The sequence below is a fragment of the Somniosus microcephalus genome, chromosome 3 (assembly GCF_052327205.1).
Source record: "Somniosus microcephalus isolate GS21.2 chromosome 3, FLI_Smic_1.0, whole genome shotgun sequence".
Taxonomy (NCBI): domain Eukaryota; kingdom Metazoa; phylum Chordata; class Chondrichthyes; order Squaliformes; family Somniosidae; genus Somniosus; species Somniosus microcephalus.
This window is the reverse complement of record NC_140989.1, coordinates 362,133,465-362,148,532: the sequence shown is the minus strand read 5'-3', so window position 1 is coordinate 362,148,532 and position 15,068 is coordinate 362,133,465.

Genomic DNA, 15,068 nt, shown 5'->3' with positions numbered 1-15,068 from the left:
ATTTGAGATGTCTTCCACTCGTCCTACCCGGAGAGTGGAGAGAATGTGGAACTCGCTACCACAGGGAGTAGTTGAGGTGAATAATATAGATGCATTTAAGGAGAGGTTAGATAAGCATATGAGGGAGAAGGGAATTGAGGGTTATGCGGATAGATTTAGATGAGGAAGGATGGGAGGAGTGTAATATAAGCACTGGCATGGACTGGTTGGGCCAAATGGCCTGTTTCAGCGCTGTATAATCTATGTAATTCTATGTAACTCCCTTTTAAAATGATCAGCCATGATCTCATTAAATGGCGGAACAGGCTCGAGGGGCCGAATGGCCTACTCCTGCTCCTATCTTCTATGTTTCTATGTAAAGCCAGAGAATCCACATTTGTCACACATACTGGCAACCTAACCAGAGGTCGATGAACCTGTGCAAAAAAAAGTACTCCCTGCAATCTAACCTAACTCTATGCTTTTATATTTTGGACTGACGACCCCTCGTCCTCTTCTGCCCATCTAACTCAAATATCCTATCTATTTGTACAAGATGTGATCCCTTCATCATTTTTTAAATCTCAATCATATTCCCTGGCAGTCTACGCTTTTCCAAAGTAAAAAGCCCCGGTTCCTTAAGCCTATCTTAATAACTAACGGTTCTTCAACTAGATATCAGTTGAATGGCCCACCGCCGAGCCTTTTCCTGGGCCTCAATATTCCCAACATGCGAGGCGATCAAAGCTGGGCAAAGTATTCTAGCTGGGTAAGAATTGTACTTCTACTTTTACATTGAATTATCCTAGCTGTACACCCAAACAGCCTATTCACTTTCGCCACGCTCTTGCAACACTGGTCATGGGCCTTCAATGTCTCATGATCTACAGCCCTCATGGTCCTTCTCCTACTCAGCAGCCATGCACTGACAACCCTGTATGGCGTATGCTTGCCTGGAATTATCCTGGCTAAAAGGCATCACATTGCACTTGTCTACATTGAAAGGCATCTGCCAGGCATAAGCCAATTCTCTCAGTGTGTCTAGATCAGCCTGTAGGATATCTTGGTGTCATCAGCAAAATTTGCAAACTGTTCCCTCCAATGTCTTCATTCAGTTCATTCATAATGATAGTGAAAAAGTGCAATGGCCCTAACATCCGTCTCGGCAGGGCTCCGCCAGTGACCAGCTCCCAAGCAGAGTTGCTGCCGGAATGAAAGCGGGGCGTAGGGGGTTGAATTATGAGGACAGATTGCATCAACTTGGCTTGTATTCCCTTGAGTTTAGAAGATTGAGCGGTGAGCTAATCGAGTTGTTCCAAATGACAAACAAATTCACTAGGATAGTTAAAAAACTAGTTCCTCTAGTGGGGGATCGAGAACAAGGGGGCATAATCTTAAAATTAGAGCGAGGCTATCCAGGAGTGATATCAGGACGCACTTCTTCACACAACGGGCAATGGAATTCTGGAGCTCTCTCCCCCAAAAGGCTGTGGATGCTGGGGGGACAATGGAAACTTTCAAAACTGAGATCGAAAGATTTTTGTTGGGTAAGAGTATCCAAGACTATGAAGCAAAGGCAGGTAAATGGGGTTGAGGTACGGATCAGCCATAATCTAACTGAATGGTGGAACAGGCTCAAGGGGCTGAATGGCCTACTCCTGCTCCTATGTACTATTAATAACTGTCCCTCGGCCTAGGTGAATATATTCAATTTGCTATCAGCTGCCCTCCAAATGCTACGGAGCTGCCTAGCTCAGGAGTTGGATTACTGAGACTGCCACGGAGAATGAACTCGCTTCCAATCTCCCATTGCCAGGCTTGTCATCCTAGAGCCAACTTGACCTCGAAAGACCTTGCACATTTTATTCTGTGATGCAAAAGTTCCAGGCCAGCTAATCTGTGTTGCTGTTTACTGACTGGTACCTTGTGGTAGCCGTTTACTTTGCCCTTTCTAAAAATGATTTAATTCTATTCCATGTCCATGATTGGACGTTCTCACCGCTCACAGGATTGTTATTTCACAGATTTACTTTTTTATAAAGCGAGAAAATGATCAGTCAAGCATATAAAATAAGACTTGAGCATTCATGTCAAGATGTACTGCCAGGAGTCATGCTGTCCAAACAAGCATAACATCTCCTCAAATGACAAGGAGTTTGAATGAAAATATCACAGCTCTCTTACACCAGTGCTGCTCATCATTCATGAGGCTCCTGCACTTATGCAGGAGCTGCCATAACTCAACAGTAAGAAATCCTCAACATGATATTCTACACTTGCTGTACTGAGTATAAACCCATCATTAGCAAGGCCCCAAAGAAGCAGTAAAGCAATACAGATCACGGCCTAGAAATTGGATCATGCAGCGCCCGTTTTTCAGGGATTGAGGTACAGATCGGCCCCCATTTTTAGGCCCCTCATTAGCATTAGGGCTGGTTTTGATCATCTGATGGGGTCGGAGAGGAATTTTCTGGAGATTTTTTCCCCCTTATCGGCCCTGGTTTTTTTTCCCTCTGTTTTGTGCCTCTCCCAGGAGATTACGGAGGGCCTCATGCCTGTTTCAGGCAGTCGCCAGGGACACCTGAATATCGCCCGAGCCAATACGGCGATGGACATATTTCAGGCTCCCTTTGGGTGCAGTACAGAGCCTCGCATCAGGGGGGTCCAATTTCTACCTCCATGCCACGCGCAATGAATCATCTATTGTAGGTGAAGCTCTTCTCTGTTTGCCGAGCCCTGGCTACAAACAGTGGCTTGAATTTGTTAAAAGGGAATAACTGGGTAGTTATAACCTGCCTAATTTTACTTCTGGAAAAATCTCTCCTTCTCTCCTGAAGGTGCTGGGGTGCAATTCCATTCCAGCTGTCTAGTAACTCAGCTCGATGGATACTCCTAATGCGTAGGTCTGGGACGTGAGAGCTAGGTTTTCCAGCCCAGACCTGCTGGTTTTCCCATTGGATCTGAGGTAGACAGGGCCAGAAATCTGCTCTGAGGCACCCTCCACCATCTCCTCTGATTTTCCAATGGGCGGGCACGGCAGCATGAAAGGTACTCGCCAACACATGGGCAGGCACGTGCAAAGGACGCATCGATGAGGGCAGCACAGCCTCCACTACATACCCAGTTCGAATACTAAGTCCTTTTCGCCTCTGATGTGCACACACACATTCCAGCAACAACAACTATTTGCATTTATATAGCACTTTTAACGTAAAATTAAACACTGAGCCACATAAGGCAATATTAGGACAGGAGAGGTAGGTTTTAAGGAGCATCTTCAAGGAGGAGAGAGAGGTGGAGCGGCGGAGAGGTTCAAAGAGGGAATTCCAGAGCTTAGGGCCTAGACGGCTGAAGGCACGGCCGCCAATGGTGGATCAATGACAATGACAAGAGGCCAGAGTTGGAGGAGCGCAGAAATCTCAAAGGGTTGTATGGATGGAGGAGGTCGCAGAGATAGGGAGGGACGAGGCCATGGAGGGATTTGAACAGAAGAATAAGGGGGAGAAATTCGGTATCGCCGTGTTTGGGGCGCAATTATCGGCCGGGCGCAAAGGTTAGCACCTGGTGCTAATTATCACCTCCGACTGCAAACTTGGCTTCTATCGCCCCTGGAGGTGATTGGAGCGCTAAATCAGGTGCTACACACCTCTCTTAAGGCACTAACGCCGAAGAGCGAGGCGCTACCTTAGAGCGCTGGCGAAGCTCATGTGATGTCAGTCAGTTATGGAACACAGACACACTGGCGCCGGCCAGTTCTTAAAGGAGAGGGTCGATCTTGCTCTCCATCCACACCCTGCTCATTGCAGCCTTGAATCTCGGCCTGGAGAGACGTGTACATCAAATCTGCTGGAAAGAACAATGGAGAGGCCCAGGGAAAGAGCTCAGAGTGCAGCCCCCATAGTCTCTTCTAAATCGATGCAAGGAAGGTCAAAACAAAATGAACCCGCAAAGTGCTGCTCAGTACCCAACACTCCTTCACACAGCATTAAATATCTCCAGAAGTCTCTCTCTCTCTCAGAATGCATGGTGCAAAAATGTCGCCGACAAAAAAAGGCAGGAAGCGGTCGCCTTTAAATAGTGCTCCCCCAGTCCCTTCCCGACTGCAAAACGTTCCCCTCTACCTGTCGTTGCTAGCGGCAGGCGGAAAGGCAGGGGGCGCCACTCAATATCCGGTCCGGGGCATTCCCGGGGCATTGCACGCTTGACTGACGTCATGATCAGCGGGCGCAGGAGATCATGGCGATAGTGTTTAGCGCTGCCGCAAAATGCCTGGTCAATTTTGCAAGTGGTGCAAACATCACCACGCCCGGGCGCTAGTTGCTTTGTGACCCATTAGCGCCCGGATGCTAACGGGAGGCACAAAGCAGCCGAATGTTTCCCCCTAAGAATTTTAAAATCAAGACATTGCCGGACCTGGAGCCAATGTAGGTCAGCAAGCACAGGGAGTGATGAATGAACTGGACTTGGTACAAGGATCACTGAAGAGAAAATAAGAGCCGGAACATCTGAATTTTGCCCTCCCTGGCCCAGAGTGGCTATAGCTAATTGCATTGCTCCAATTGCTGTCTTAAGTACCTATACAGGGAGTACATGTTAGAAATTTAGGTGCAGAGGTCAGCATGTCTGATTCTCAGCCCACACAATTTCCTGGCTGTCTGTTTTTGATGGGCAGAAAATTGTGCGGGACGTGAATCGGATGTACTGAAACTTTCGTTCAATTTCCCGATGTGTGTTCCTCTGCGTCAGGACCATCAACCTGTGAACTCTACCCCTATTCTTCACCGAGTGTTCCACTAAAAGATCTCTTCTGCTCCTCCGTTACACACCCTTGCATTACACATTCCTGTTCACTTGTACCAAGTCATTCATTTGAGCTCTTGGTTTGAAAACTTGGCCTTTTTTCTCTCTTGGGTTTAATTTTTAAGAAATTCACGTGAAATCTCTTCTGATTTTATTGTATTTGGATTCACAAGTTACAAAGGTATATTCCAATCAACAATTCAGATAAAATATTGTCTTTTGACTGAGATGTTAAACTGAGGCAACATCTGCCTTCTCAAGTGGACGTAACAAATCCTATGGCACTTTTTGAAGAAGAGCAGGGGAGTTCGCCTGGTGTCGTTTATCTCAACGCAGTTTGTGGGACCTTGCTATGTGCAAATTGACTGCTGCATTTCCTGAAATTACTGCAATGGCTACTCTTCAAAAGTACTTAATTGGCTGTAAAGTGCTTTGGGACATCCTGAGGTCATGTAAGATGCCATATAAATGCAAGTTCTTTCTCTCTCTCTATAAAACTATGCATCTCCTGAGCATTGAGTTAAGTGGCAGATTCTTAACTCATTCGGTTATCTGGTATTTTAAGCGTAATTTTCTATGGAATTTTAATTCCAAATTGCTTCTGTGACAGCTTCCCATTTTGCTGCCTTTTTTTTTAGAATTTTTCCGTCATTTTACTGCTGAATGAGAAGGACAAATTAATCAAAAATAATTAGTAGCAAATTACAAGGACATGTCAACATGTATCATTTTCTTTCAGGTCTTGTGCTTTCATGTGTGATAACACTTGGGTTCCCTTCACTTCTGAACATATTGACCTCACTACGTATGGGAGCGACGAGACCACACTGCACAGGGAGTGTTACAAGTGAAAGTAGAAATCACTGGGGTACGGTCGTGTCGTGGTTATGTTACTGGACTTAGCAAACTAGAGGCCTAGACTAATAATCCTAATGAGTTCAAATCCCACCATGGTAATTAAGAATTTGAATTAAGTTTTAAAAATCTGGAAATAAAACCATGATCGTGAAGCTATCAGGTTGTCATACATACAGGAAACTTTCGATTTACCGGCACCTAAATAACCGGAAATGTCGGTTAACCGGCAAAATTCAGGAGTCAGTTCAGGTAACTTATTACTTGCACAGCAACAAATGGAGGAAGGCAAGGGTGTGGCTGCCGCTGTTGCTAAGCTACAGAGACGCTTGCAACTTGTGGACGTTGTTCTGAAGCTGTTGCTAAGCAACAGGGTTTGTTGCTTTATACGGAGCTCTCAGCTCCGTATCTTTTACTACAGCGTTCGATTATCTGGAATTTTTGATGAACCGGCACCACGTCGGTCCCGTCCGTGCCGGATACCAGAAAGTTTCCTGTACCCAGCTGGTTCACTTTAGAGAAGGACACCTGCCGCCCTTACCTGGCCTGGCCTGTCTGTGACTCCAGTCCCACACCAACATGGCTGACGGATAACTGCCCTCTGAAGTGGCCTAGCAAGTCACTCAGTCGTATCAAACAGCGCTCAGCGGTTCAAGAAGAAATCCAACCATCCCCTTCTCAGAGCGATAAATAGGAAATAAATGCCCGCCTTTCCAATGACATCCTGAGAATGAATTTTTAAAAAGAACTAGGCCTAAAAATTCGGTGGTGCCCCCGCTCGCCTGGGCGCCGGGAGTCCCGCCCCAGAAGGAGCCGGGAGCGCCAGCGGGATATTCAGTTTCAGTGCCCCAAACGGAAGCGGGGCGCTGCTCGAGGCGCCCCGCGTCCCTCTTGGGGCGCTGAAACTGAATATCGCAGTGCAACGTGCCGCAGCGCCAGACGCTGCGGCACGGCGCGCTGCGGTACTGCAGGCCTTCCTCCCCTTCTTAAAGGGGAGGGGCCTGCACCAGCGCAATCTCCGATTGCGAGTGCCGGCAAAAGAGCCAGGCACCGAGGAGAAGTGCCGGGCTCTTGGGACACAGCCGGCACTGCCCGGGGGGGTGGGGGTCAGGAGGCCGGGGAGGGCAGCGCGAGGAGGTGCTGGCAGGCGGCCACTGAAAAAAATGGCCGCCCCGCACCTCCCCTTTAATTTGCGCCACTACCGCCACAGGTAGGCCCCCCTGAACCGGCCGCGATTTGCGACCGGCGCTATGGGGGGGGGGCGCGACCCAATATTGCGTTCGGGGCGGTAGCGGGGCACTGTGCACACCGATGACGTCATCGGTGGCGGCGCAGCACTACAGGGTAACGCCGCCATTAGCGCCCCCACTAAATATCGCGGGAGGCGTGGCCAGTGGCGCTAAAGCCACTGAGTGCCCTCTTTAGGCGCTAACTGGTGGCACAGCCCACTGAATTTCTAGGCCCTAGTTTCTTTGAAGTGAAACATTGACATTTAACATAATGAGGCCAAATTTACAGTGACTAAATAGTCCAAAAATTATCATTGGGAATATTCACGAGCAAATACTTAATTTGTATTTTAAAGGAATCGTTAATCCATTTGAAACAAGGGAAACGAGGAATGTCATGTGAATGTCTTAATTGTTCACCTGCTAATATCAGGTCAATTTCTCTCCACAAAATTCCCTTCCCATCTCTTCTCCTGCTTGCTACGTGTCCACAGCATTTGTCACCCTCTGGTACCTTCCTCAGGTGGCCATTATTTACCTGTCATAAGAGCATAAGAACATAAAAATTAGGAGCAGGAGTAGGCCATCTTCGACTTCAACTCCACTTTCCTGCCAAATCCCCATATCCGTTAATTCCCCTAGAGTCCAAAAATCTATCGATCTCAGCCTTGAAAATATTCAACGACTGAGCATCCGCATCATTTTGGGGCAGAGAATTCCAAAGATTCACAACCCTACGAGTGAAGAAATTCCTCCTCATCTCAGTTTTAAAAGGCTGGCCCTTTATTTTGAGACTATGCCCCCTAGTTCTAGACACTCCAGCCAGGGGAAACAACCTCTCAGCATCTACCCTGTCAATCCCCTTCAGAATCTTACATGTTTCAATGAGATCACCTCTCATTCTTCTAAACTCCAGAGAGTATCGGCCCAATCTACACAATCTCTTATCATAGGACAGCCCTCTCATCCCAGGAATCAATCTAGTGAACCTTCGTTGCACTGCCTCTAAGGCAAATATGTTCTTCCTCAGATAAGGAGACCAAAACTGTGCACAGTACTCCAGGTGTGGTCTCACCAGAGCCCTGTACAATTGTAGTAAGACTTCCTTACTCTTATACTACAACCCGCTAGTAATAAAAGCCAACATGCTATTTGCCTTCTTAATTGCTTGCTGCACCTGCAGGCTAACTTTCAGTGTTTCCCGTACGAGGACACCCAAATCTCTCTGAACACCAACATTTGAAAGTTTCTCACCATTTAAAAAATATTCTGTTTTTCTATTCTTCCTACCAAAGTGAATAACCTCACATTTCCCCACATTATACTCCATCTGCCACCTTATTGCCCACTCACTTAACCTGTCTATATCCCTTTGCAGCCTCTTTGCATCCTCCTCACATCTTACTTTCCCACCTAGCTTTGTATCATCAGCAAACTTGGATACATTGCACTCAGTCCCCTCATCTAAGTCATTGATATAGCTTGTAAATAACTGAGGCCCAAGCACTGATCCTTGCGGCACCACACCAGTTACAGCCTGCCAATCTGTTTATCTCTACTATCTGTTTTCTGTCTATTAACCAATCCTTTATCCATGCTAACACCTTACCCCCAACCCCATGTGCCCTTATTTTGCTTAACAACCTTTTATGTGACAGCTTATCTGTCAGCCACAACAGTGAGTGTCCGAAGCATAGGGGACATCACAGTTGAGTCCGCCCTTGTCCTCCCTTAACGTTCACAGACTCGTACTTCCACCAGAGGGCAACCAGACAGCAATCATGAAGAGGAGAAACCCTGGTCGATTTTCCCCTCCATAACCCAGGTCCAGGACATTCAGTTACAACACGCCTTTCCACTACAGCCCTGCCTGGGATTAGCTAACTCATTGCTGAGCAGAGATGGTGGCGCCAGAGACATTCCATGTTTGTATAAGCTCAACTAATCACTGTATAAGCTCGCAGAGCCATCAAAGATAATATTAATTACATTCTCGCTCCTCTCGTAAACCAAGACCAAGGAATCCCAATACTTCTGTCCAAAGAGGTAATGCCTGCATTGAATGCTTGTATTTGAAGTTGGCATAAAGACTCTAACATCCTGAACAGGATCTACCTTTCTTTGTGTGATGTGGTGTTATTTCCTAGGCTTCAGGATTGATATCATATTTTCATTAATGGCAAGGTTTAGGAATTTTCTACCTCCTTTTCAGTTGATAATTCTTGTCAGAGATTGGCCTTACTTCCCTTGCCACTGCCAGGGTGCGTCTTCCCCTGCTGGAGTTCAAGCTTTCCATTCAAGCTTTCTACAGCGACTTATACAGATTTGTATCCCCTTCTCAATGGCACGTAACTCACAATGAAAAGTCATACAAGTTTTGTGAACTGGATAATGGAGCTCACCTTCAGGCAGGTTCAATGTGCGGAACCTTTGCGGTAGGATGTCAGAAATTCTTTTGCAATTGTTTTTTTTGTGTTGCAGCACAATGTTCTTGGGCTCCCTGTAGGGTTTCAGAGTAGTGCAGAGATGTTTAGAGCCATGTCTTCGAACCGCAGACTTTGTCCCCTGGGAGCCATCCAGTCGTTCATCCATTCAATCAGTCCCTTTGTTCGAAAAAAAAAACCTTATCAAGACTAGTTGACTCGGAGGAAAGGAATTACGGACCAGAGAAACTGGCAGGATTTCATGCTTCACGTTACTAATGAGCTCTGCGTTGAGGGAATATTGTCCCTGGCAACTGGTCCAAGCTAGAAGTGTGTGCATGCGTCCTGATGCTATCCTACAAGATATCCAGCACTCAAAATTCAGAAGGGAAATCCGCTCTTGGCGCACATGCAGCGCTGGGTAGAAATCTGCCGCAAAGGGAGTTTGAAAGGTGCAACAATCTCCCCGCTTTCTTAGGCGAGGCGCCTCCATCACCTCCTCAATGCAAATGGAAACTACACATTGAAGATGCCACAAGAATTGTTGCTTGGTGACTGGAAGCACACCTTCACTGCTACTGGTAGGGCTACAGCAATGAAGGATAGAAATTTACTACATTTTCTTTCTCCTCCTCAAAGCTGTCTCCGAAGTTGTGAACCCAATGAACACTCCACTCGTATGAATAGTCGCCAAAGTCATAAATATGTTAAAGGTGCCTGGACAGTGACATTAAACTCCATTTCAATTATGGCTAAATATGTTGGAATGAATTTTAAGGAACATAAATTTTCTTAACTATTTAATCAAGCCTGCTTTACGAGGGTGTTTTGGTCAAGTGTCAGCCTTGGCCTCAGTGGTAGACCTCTTGCCTGTAAGCCAGACGATCATGGGTTTAAGCTCCACTCTAGAGACATGGGTACATAATCCAGGTTGACACCTCAGCACAGTACTGAAAAAATGCTGCACTGTCAGAGGTGCCGTCTTTTGGAGGAGATGTTAAACTGAGGCCACGCCTGTCCTCTCAGGTGGATGCAAAAGACCCCATAGTACTAATCGAAGAAGAGCAGGGGAAGTCTCCGAGTGCCCTGGCTAACAGTTATCCCTCAACCAACTGCACTAAAAGCAGATTAGCTGGTAATTTATCACCTTGCTGTTTGTGGGAGCTTGCTGTGCACAAATTGGCTGCTGTGTTTCCGACATTACAACAGTGGCTACACTTCGAAAGTAATTCATTGGTCGTAAAGCGCTTTGGGACGTCCCGAGGTCATGAATTGTCCAATATAAATACAAACTCTTTCTTTCTGTACCTCTCGGCAATGTTTAATTAAATTGTATTTTAATTAATTTTTAAACATGTAGGCCTAGAAATTCAGTAAGGCGCCGCCAGCTTTGCGGCCAGTTACCGCCCAAAGAGGGCTTCTGCGCCAATAGAGGAGTTTGCGCTGATATTCAGCGCAGCGGTAATGGCGGCGGTAGCCGTTAGCGCTGCGCCGGCACCGATGACGTCATCGGTGTGCGCAGTGCCCCGGTTCCGCCCCGATACCGGCCCGACCGCCATATTTAGTTGCGGCCACCTCTTCCGCAGCGGCCGCAAACAGCGATCAGAAAACGGGGCCGTACTGTAGCCTTAGTGGGGCGCTTTAAGGTGGAGGTGCGGCCGGCCGCTTTTTCGGCGGCCGCCTGCCCGCACCTCCTTCCCCGGCCTCCTCCCCCCCCCCCCGCGGCATTGCTGGCTGCTTTCCGCGAACCCGGCACTTCTCCGTGGTGCCGGGCTCATTTGCCGGCACTATCCAGCGGCGATCTCCCCGTTGCAGGCACCTCCCCCTTAAGAAAAGGAGGAGGCCTGCAGTACCGCAGCCTGCCGCTCCGCAGCGGGTGGTGCAGCGGCGCCTAGAGCGCTGAAATTCAGTTTCAGCGCCCCAAGTGGGGGCGGGCACACCCTGGAATAGCGCCCGGTTCCGACTTGGGGCGCAAAAACTGAATATCTGACGGGCGCAACTGGCTCCGCGCTCAGCGCTAACTTTTGGGCGCACGCCAGCTGGCGGGCCCAAAGTGAATTTCTAGGCCGTAATTTTTAATTTATTTGTTGTGTAAACATGTTTTTAATGTGGTCCCCATTAATGCTTATGGGGGCTCTTTCATTGGTTGGGCCGGCCCATGTGATCCCAGGGGCGCTCGTGAACCGCCTGCGCTCCTGGGGATCACATGGGCCGGCCCAACCAATGAAAAGAGGAAAGAGCTATGAAAAAGAACTCTGGCCTTGATTGTTGTAACTCTCTGCATTTGCCAAACATCAGACGGGGAGTGGCAGCTAAAATGGAGCGAGAGAGTTAACCACACCATTCCCCCGCCGCACCCGCCCCCCCCCCTCCGATCTCCTCGACTGCAAATTAAATTGCAGGTGGCAAGGACGGCTAGACCAAGCCTTTTTAAAGAAAGACTTTCATTAAAATAGCAGCTTTCAACCTTAGGACCACCCAAAGCGCTTTACAAGCAATGTAGTAATTGTCCTGTTGTAATGTAGGAAATGCGGCAGCAAATTGGCACACAGCAAGGTCCCACAAACAGCAATGAGATACTGACCAGATCATCTATTTCAGTGACATTGGTTAAGAGATAAATATTGGCCAGGACACCAGTGGGAAAACTCTTCTGCTTTTCTTCGATATAGTGGCCACAGGATCTTTTACATCCACCTGAGAGGGCAGACGGGGCCTCAGTTTAACGTCTCATCCAAAAGACGGCCCTCGCAGAGTGCAGCGCTCCCTCCGCACTGCACTGGAGTGTCAAGCTGGATGCTGCGCTCGAGTCCCTGGAGCGGGACTCGAACCCACAACCTTCTAGGCTCCGAGGCGAAAGCCCTACCCACTGAGCCACGGCTGACACTTCCCGGCCCTTTCGATCAGGAAGTCGGCAAGCAGCATGCAAATGGTGCTGGCCATTATATTGCCGTGTTGTCGCCCGGAAGTGAAAATTGAGGCCAATGGTACCCCTTGTTGCTGCAAATTTCACACAGAGCATGCAGAGCAGTTGTCATTCCCGTAAATGAGGCATTACCACATTGTTAACATACTGCAGTCAGCAATAAGTACGAGGCACCGACCTCACCAGGCACAGCAGGAGAGGCTATTACTTTTCAAAAAATTTATTGACAAACCTAGGTGAAGGGGCAAGGGTCATAGTTTATGCTAGAAAACCACCACGTTTAAATAGAATAGACAATAATGGGTCTGAATTTGCGGTTGGAGGCTTCCCGCGGGCGAACGGCAGAAGGTCTACGCACCTACCTGATGGTCCTGGATCCACGGAGACTCGCGCTCCTGGGCCTCTCTGCGTAGGCATGCGTAGAGGCCCATGTGCCCCGGGAGCGCAGGCGGTTCACGAGCGCCCCTGGGATCACGTGGGCCGGCCCAACCAATGAAAGAACCCCATAAGTGTTAGATCCGTGATTCTGAGAGTATGATGTTTTTCAATAATCACACGGATGCTGTAACTGAACAATCAACAGATATTTACTGGAGTAGGGTAATCTCAAGACTGGGGTACAGAGGCATGCTCAAGGCTTACATACAGGTGTGGTCACTGCCGGTACTACAGTATACAGGAGCTGTAAAAGTAATTCTCTCTTAAAGGTACATACACTACAATTCCTCCCCTTTTAGATTAGTAGTACCCATAATATTCAAATAACAATTAACACTTTAACATGTACATTAAACAACAATAGTCCATTTATAGATTCAGTCTTTGGGGCGGCTTCCTGATCCTTTCTGGATAGCGCCTTTCCTGAGGTTCTTGTTCTTGGTGCGGAGGCGATTCTGGCCCCTTTTCATCGGTTAGTTCATCGGGTTCCACTGCTACTGGTTCGGAGGTAGATGCTACCGGTGTGTCGGGTTCATCCCCAGGTACGCAAGACATGGGGTTGACTCGTTCCTGTGACGCTAAGATCTGATCAACATGGCGTCTCACAATGTTCTCCCCGACACCAATGTGTACATTAATGGCCCCTGCCTTGTGCATATCGTTCCGGGTTGCCATTTCTCTGTTCGGTAGTCACGGGCCAAGACTGGTTGTCCTACATTGAAGCTCCTTGTCGGCTTCTCATTGATGTGCTGGAATTGTTTATCCTCAACATTTCTTCGCACATTTGGTCTAAGCAAGTCCAGACGAGATCGCAACCTTCGGTTAAAGAACAGCATGGCCGGGGTCTGGTTGGTAACTGCATGTGTCGCGTTTCGGTAGGCTAATAAGAAATTGTCCACCTTATGCTGTAGTGGAATTTCATCATCGCACATGGCCTTTATCGCCTTCTTAAAGGTTTGTACGAACCTCTCAGCCAATCCATTTGTGGCTGGATGATACAGGGCGGATGTGTAATGCCTTACCCCATTCCTTCTCATAAATTTTTGAAACTCTTCGGACACAAACTGTGGTCCATTATCAGAGCAAATCTGCTCTGGCAAGCCGTTTCTGGCAAATATGGTCCGTAGGACTGCAATCGTTTTCTCTGTAGTGGTTGAGGACATTTTTATCACCTCAGGCCACTTCGAATGAGCATCCACTGCTATTAAGAACATTGAGTCCATGAATGGACCAGCAAAATCAATATGCACCCGTTGCCATGGAGAGGAGGGCCACTCCCATGGGTGTAGAGGGGCATGTGGTGGTGCATTTTGGACCTTCTGGCATCCTGAGCAGCTCTTGGTTAGGTCTTCGATTTGTTGATCGATTCCCAGCCACCACACATAAGCCCTAGCAAGGCTTTTCATTTTCACTCCCCCCAGATGACCTTCATGTAGCTCATTTAGCACTCTCTCCTTTAACTTGGGTGGAATCACGACTCTGGATCCACACATCACTGTCCCCTGGCATACTGACAGCTGTTCTCTTCTGGATGAGAATGCTGGCAACAGTGAGTCGCCATGTGTTGGCCATCCCCTCACCGTCAAATCATATACCCGAGACAGCGTCGGATCATTGCGGGTCTCCTTCTCTATATCCGCGTTCGTTACTGGCAATCGTTCAATTATTGACGAATAAAATATCTCGATAGGGTACACTGCTGGTGCTTCCTCCACAGTAGGCAGTGGCAGGTGCGATAGCCCATCAGCGTTTCCATGCTGTTTCGTGCCTTTATATTCTATTTCATATTGATTCGCCCCTAGAAACAGGGACCATCTTTGTAACCGTTGTGCAGTCATCACTGGAACGCCCTTCTTAGGATTAAAAATGGAGACAAGTGGTTGGTGGTCAGTCAGCAAGGTGAACTTCTGCCCATGCAGATAGTGGTTGAATTTTTTTACTCCCCATACTAGGCTGAGGGCCTCCCTGTCAATCTGGGTGTAGTTGCGCTCGGCTGAGGTTAGTGACCGAGACGCAAAGGCTACTGGCCTCTCCAACCCATCTGGGAATTTGTGCGACAGCACCGCTCCAATACCATAGGGTGATGCATCACATGCCAAATGAATTGGTAGTGCTGGGTTGAAATGGGCCAACACCTCTTTTGATGTGATCAATTCTTTACACTTCTGGAAAGCTCGTCTACGTTTGTCATTCCACTTCCATGGTACCCCTGTTTGCAGTAGGGTGTTCAGTGGGTGTAATACCGTGGACAAATTTGGTATGAACTTATGGTAGTAGTTTACCAGCCCGAGGAACGACCTCAGTTGTGACACATTTTCCAGTGCTGGAGCCTTGACTACTGCCTCAATCTTTTCAGGGGACTTATGTAACCCCTCTTCATCGATGACGTGGCCACAATACGAGATCTGCTTCTGGAAA